The 6,992-nt window shown below is 39.9% G+C and overlaps 1 pseudogene; it reads right to left on the bottom strand.

Annotated features, from left to right (window-relative positions):
- Window positions 1-2,825: 2,825 nt before the first annotated feature.
- Window positions 2,826-2,943, bottom strand: LOC124723279 (annotated as a pseudogene).
- Between the last annotated feature and the right edge of the window lie 4,049 nt (window positions 2,944-6,992).

Below are 6,992 nucleotides of genomic sequence, written 5' to 3'. Positions count from 1 at the left end.
GTGATTGGGTCTTCCAAATAGTGCTATATGATGTCAATTTGTGGCAGCAGTTATACATCATTTTTTGGTGATTTCATTTACTTATCAGTAATAAATTATAAACTTCTTGTGCCATCTTTCTTCTTCATCACAAAATAGGAACAAGACCTCTATAGCAGTTGAATGGTGTCATCTGGCAGCATCTTCTCGTCTTCCTTACAAATCACTTGGGGAGACTCCATTTGATCAGTGCATAATGGGTGGATGAGTACCATGTCTGATACAATGTTTCCCCTCAGATCATGTGATTTGTCTTGTTTCAAGTTTGAATTTTAAGGTCTCTGGAAATTTGCAATGAGAGGTCACTGTTCACGGACGTTGTTCCCTTGTTAGGACACAACCTATATCTGATTGATTATTTTTATTTCTTTAGAGCAGTAGGTGACCCACAGTTCTCCTTGACTGCTTGTGAAACTTATGATTATTACTGACATGTAAGTAACTTTTACAAGTCTAAGTACTTTTATTTTGTAATCTACTAGAGCTTCATATTTAACTGAATGTTCATATTGTTGACCAGAAGTCATCGCATAGATGACACTGAGACAACAATTGCTTAGAGCTATTTTTGTTGTGTGAACATGTTAGAGCAGCTTCATCAATCTGCAGCTCTGAACCTCAACAGTGATGGCTTGTGATACCTGCAAAAAATCCTGTTCAAGAATAAGATTATGGCTGTATTCTGTAATAATGTCAAATTCAAAGTAATTTATCTGAATAGTTATAGTTCTGTAATGACATAAGCCTAAGCAGATGGGCTCAGTGCAGTAAAGCAGGCCACTTATTGCAATATGCGGACCCAGTGTTGCGCCACACCACTCCCTGGGCATCACTGTCCATCTGCTGGTCAGTGCCCTGACAGTCACTGTAAGCAGGGATTCATTGGCATGTGGTATCTATGTTTTCTGCAGCCAAAACCCCCAAACAAACTCATTTTGGTGTGAATAAATATAGGCCATCCAGCCAAACTGAAGATGCATTGAAGCAGCAAGTTGTCAAGTAGTCCACTGCCACAGCATTAGCCTTGTTGTGAGGTTTCCACCACTCTGTCGTCATCCTGACAGGACCACCCACCAAAGGGGCTGAGCCAGTGCCTGATGGGCTGAAGGTCCAACTGAGGCCCTCCTAGCCACCAAACCACTGTGGTACTCAGCAGCACCAATCGACATCAGCCAATAACTGCTCCTGGGTTCACTCCCTGGATGTCAGTGGCCATCAGTTTCCATGGTCAGACAAGACTCAGCATTCCACACTCAGTTGACCACAGCAGCCTACCATGTCAGCCCTGACACTACCCAGCCACAGTTGGGACTGTTGATTGTGCAATGTTTCACCTCATCTGGGCCATGCTAAGCGGTATAAAAACTACAGAGCATTACTGTTGGGGTCCACGGGTTGAGGCCCACCTTCCAGAACTGCTTTATGTGGGCATGAGTTTTACTGTGAATTACTGGGTATAAGAAAGGGATTATACAGCTTCTATGCAGCTTCTGACTAACCCCGACCCACCATCCTCCACAAGAGCATATCAACATCCTCTATATATCTTCTCAGTACAGGTGCAATTGTCTGGACAAACTTTTATTCCCAACCTTCAAAGCAAAAGTAAAAAGAAAAGTATAAAAATACTTCATAACATAGTCTTCTTAAAATCATGGGATATGAAGAGCTAGAGTCAACTAATACCCTGACATGTTGATTTTTGATGATTATGTTTTTAATATGACAATCTGACAGGTGCTGTACATTGAGGATTTGTGTCTCTGCTGGCCTCACCTATGGACATGTTTTGTTTTCTTGATTTTGGTAGATAGATATATGGCCAGAATCTCTTTACCTTAGTGAGGAGCAGCTGCATGTGTTGGGAAGTGATGTTGTCTTGTAGGTAGGTTTACCCATATGTGCCGGCTGCTATGAAAGGAATTTCTGTGATGAATGACTTAATAATAGAAGCAATTTCTGAGATTGTTGGCTTCACATGGTCTAATACCCACTCAACACTCTTCCTGTTTCTTAATGGGCCCAGGACATCAACAGTGGAAATTTACTGGCATGTGGTCCTCCCTGCACAAAATATTCACTGTCCTCTACATTTTTAAAATTGGTGGTTGGATAAATTGCAGCTAATAGGTGGCAGAGAAACTTGACTGTTGTTTAGCAACTGTGTTGTAAATCTGAGATGGGCCATCCCGTTCTCTGGACTTGCTTGTCAGTAGAGACTGGTGCTTGGGGTTCAATATATCTCTTCTTGCACAATCACTGATATATCATGCTGCTTGAGTTCCATGTTTATAGGGGACAAAAAGTCACAGAGCTCTTACCTTTTATTAGGTTGGTTCAAAGTTTGTAGCATCTTTGTTTTGCATATTGGTATTCTGTTTGCTAATGGGTTTATTTATTGACTGTCAGTTTTTATTTGTAGTTCACTGGTGTTATTTGAGTTTACATAGTGTTATTTTGTCATTTGGAGATAATGAGTGGAGCTGTAGATGCTAGAAAATGGAGTGCCAAGTGGAGAAATTGGAACATCCCTGACATATTCTTCTGTTTTAGTTCAGTAGAGGTGTGACAGCAGTGGAAAAAAAGCACCCTGTCTTCAGACCACGAGTGGCCTACCGGGACCATCCGATCACCATGTCATCCTCAGTGGAGGATGCGGATAGGAGGGGCATGGGGTCAGCACACCGCTCTCCTGGTCATTATGATGGTGTTCTTGACCGAAGCCGCTATTATTCGGTCCAGTAGCTCCTCAATTGGCATCATGAGGCTAAGTGCACCCCGAAAAATGGCAACAGCACATGGTGGCCTGGATGGTCACCCATCCAAGTGCTGACCACACCCGACAGCACTTAACTTCGGTGATCTCACAGGAACCGGTGTATCCACTGGGGCAAGGCCATTGCCCGACAGCAGTGGAGGCAGCCACAAACATTTGTGGCATGTCTGGGGATAATGTCACTGGTCAGAGTACAGCAAGAAAAGGAGAATCATCTTGAAAATAGTGACTCTCCATATTCAGAAAAGGTAAAACCCTCACAAGTTGTATAACACTTAGAGCATAATATGTTACTGGTATGAGATGTGGCCAACCTGGTTGAAGAATCTGGCCAATAGAAGTTAGGAAGAGGTACACAGAATGTTAGACAAAGTAGATATATATGCAGTGGAAAAAAATGAATTTTAATGTAGATTATGATAATTAAAAATGGAAGTACACTATATATCTAACAGAAAGAAGAATTTATGGTTTACTTTGGAACATAAAGTAATGACTAAATTAAAGACACGTTCACCTTGCATTATTTTACTGAATACAGACCATGTGGAATTTATCTGAGGACTGCAACAAAGCAGGATTGGCCCACACCATCCTACTTTATGTACACTTATAATTTAGAAGTTAAAGCACATGTAAAATTTGTTTTACTAATATTCGTATTCAAATCTTAATGGTAGTGAGCACATGTTACACAAAATGTCAGTTTTGCAGAAACAAAATTCCCATTTCAAAACCTAATTGTTTAGGTCATGCTATTTACTATTTTGTTTGTATTGTAATGATTAGTTTCACTAGCAATGTAGTAATTCAAAACTTATTGTGATTATGAAATTTTGTACACCCAGCTGTCCGTAAAAACATTGTGAGCTATGTTAAATCTGAAGGAAAGACCCCATTCAGTACAAATAGTTATTTCTCCTGATTTCAGTAACATAGTTATATCTGTCCAAACTTTATTAGTTTATCAGATATTTTTAATTGAAGATTTCCACTAGCCCAAACTTTTGGAACAGATTATTGACCAGAGTACTGTAATGTTCCAGGATTTAGTCACATCTTTTGTTAATCTAAAGTTTCTGCATCCAATAACACTCATATTATGTGATAACCTTCACTAATTAAGAATTACATAATTTCCAGTAACTAAATTTCTTCATTCAATGTGGATGCCATACTTGTAATCCAGTGAATCCCATTGTGTATACATAGTTTGGTTCTTTACATTTTAATAGATACTGCTCAATCCATATTTATTTAACCAAACTCCACTGTGGTTTCAACTGCCAGTTATGAATGACCATTTTAACCTATAGGATTTTCAAGCTATAACTTAACAACCAAATTTGCTTAATATTGTAACATAAGTTTTTATAATGCCTATGCTCATGCCATTTCAGTCAGTCTACTTTATTTAACCAAACTCCACTGTAGTTTCAACTGCCAGTTGTGAATGAACATTTCAACCTAAAGGATTTTCAAACTATAACTTAACAACCAAAACTGCTTAATATTCTAGCAAAAGTTTTTATAACGCCAATGCTCATGCCATTTCAGTCAGTCTATGTTCAGTCCCACCTTTGACTTCATTTCAGTCAGAACTTATTGAGTCTCAGCTTTGCTGTCACAAGTCTTAATCATTGCATCGATTGCATCGTTGGATTACATTTGTTATTCCTTGAGCACCATGTTTCAGCTACAGAAAAGTATGTAATGCATCTCATATTTGTGTTTATTTACATCATGCTTGGGAACCATTATATTGCAATATAATGTTGCATAAGCAATACTGTGTGAATTCATTTGCAGGTTGTGACAGTATTTATTAGATTGTGAGTGAAACTCTTTGATTATATGTACAATTATTGTCACTATATGTTGTAGGAAGATTGTTAATATTTTGTGTGCCTGTAATATATTTTAGAACTGCTTAAGTGGTTGTTAATGAATTGCTATTGTCACCATTAGTAAGAATCTGTAATAGTCACTTGTGTGAAGAGTAGCAGAAAACACAACATTTGATGTTCTTTTGTGTTATTCACACATGTCTATTTCCCTTACCTGTTCAAACTGTGTGAAACCAGGCCATCATCTATAGGCAACCAGTTACATAAATGAAAACAGGAAGAATTTTCTGTGTTAAACTATAAAGCAACTGTTTGACTTTTCATTTAGTTGGTGATAGAATTCTGTCACATAAGCTCACAGATGGTGAACTAGCACGTGTGCGCAGCCTCCGAGTGCAGATACTTCTACAGGTAGTTGCCAAAACTTAGCAGGATGATAGAATAAAAGAGTGGGTAAGGCCTATATTCCACATAAAATAATATTCACAGAATTGAAGTGTACAGAATTACTGCTTACTTCAAGCAACACGCATACATGTTCATAAGCTAAAACAGATAAATCAACAAATGGGGGTAAATTCAAAGATAACCCTTGTACCAAAGGTAACACACACTAAGGTCAGTTGCTGGTGAAGTGATGATTCCCACACAGTGTCCCCCTCTCACCACTCCTCTACAGTGTGAAGCATGTGGACTGCAAGAAAATGTAAACTTTATTCACAGGCTGGCTCTTGGGATACTTTTTCTTGTGTAGTTCTGCTAGCTTCTCATTTGTGAGGTCTTGTATTGCTTTCTTTATGGAGAATTCTTTACAAAAGCCAAATTGAGAGACCCTTAACATGTGCTCAGTGAAATGAGTCAATACTCTTTCATAAGCCACCTTCTCATACACTTTTGAAAAGACTGGACACAGTTATATAGGCCTCTGTTTAGAGGCGGTTTGTTTATCCCCAGATTTGTAAATGACTGTTACTACAGCATATTTACAACAGTAGTATACGCTGAGTCATTGATTAATTACAAGAGTAGTTTAAGAGTGATCTTATCAAGCCATCACAAGTTTTAAATATCCTGTGAGAAATGCCATTGTGACAGCCTTTTGCTACACAGCTATCTTAGCAATTCCTTATGGCCCTAGCTTGCCATGGCCATGTGCTAAGGCAGAGAGTTTCCACTTCATGTGTTTACTTCCATCCTAAGCTGTTGATCCTGCAGTGTAATAAGATACCTGCATACTACAGTCACTGACTGTGGTTACAGGACAATAGCTTGTTCCCTAGTGATCTAGCCCTGCACTCAGTCTTTGAAATCTCCACACGGTGTCAACATTGGCTTAAGCTCCATGCCCACACTGTGAATGACATGCCACATGACAATGCTCATTGTGAAGTGGCCATCTCTATGCCTGATATGAAGCCAAGCATCCAAATTGGTGTTTAACACACATCTCCTGTTATATATGATTAATTCTGCATCTCACATTGAAAAATATCTGTGTCATGCTGGTGATACTTGGGGACAAGGTTGCAACTTCACTCAGTGTCAGCATTCCTACTACGATGCACCTTTGTCTAGTGCCATGACAGTGATGACTTTCCTCACTATTTGTAAATTTTGAGACTGTTTCATGTTTTTGTTGCAGTGCAGCCATTAAACAAATATATTTCTTAACCACATGTAGCACCGACCATGCCTTGTTTCACTATTTCATAACCAAAGTTGTAAATCAGCTAGGGAAATGTTCCCACACTGGTAGCTCAATAATAAACTCAGGTGATTTAATTTTCTATTTCAGTTTGTTGTTGGCCACCTTGTTCCATTAGCAATTGTTTCAACTCCCACACACATCAGCACCCCACCATGCTCCCACACACATCAGCACCCCACCATGTTATGATCAATAGTGTGCTTTGCATTATGAGCTGTTTCTCGTGCTTGTGTTTTGTCATCCCTTTGGCAACCTAGCAACCATGGCTTCCACCACTGGCCCAACTAATACCTCACCACATACATCTGTTGCTCCAGCACCACACAACACCATTGCCGAGCTGACAGCAGGCCTTGTGGAACTGGAATGCTGCAAAGCCAAACTGTGCAACCACCAGAAGCCCAGCCTCCAGCACTAGTTTCCATGCTGACACCTGCACCTTGCTTGCCCCACTGCAGCTGCCGTCCCATCTAGTCTCAACACACTGATGCGCATTCCCCTTTGCCATCTCTGTCCAGCCATACTGCAACTCATCTACTGCCCTTCAATCCCCAGGAATTATGCCTTCGGTTTCCCTTGGTGGACGCATGGCTGTGGCATCATCAGCACTGCCACTGTCATC

Source organism: Schistocerca piceifrons, chromosome X, assembly GCF_021461385.2.
Source record: "Schistocerca piceifrons isolate TAMUIC-IGC-003096 chromosome X, iqSchPice1.1, whole genome shotgun sequence".
NCBI lineage: Eukaryota > Metazoa > Arthropoda > Insecta > Orthoptera > Acrididae > Schistocerca > Schistocerca piceifrons.
Note: the sequence above shows the minus strand (reverse complement) of the source record. Positions and strands in the feature narration are given on the sequence as shown.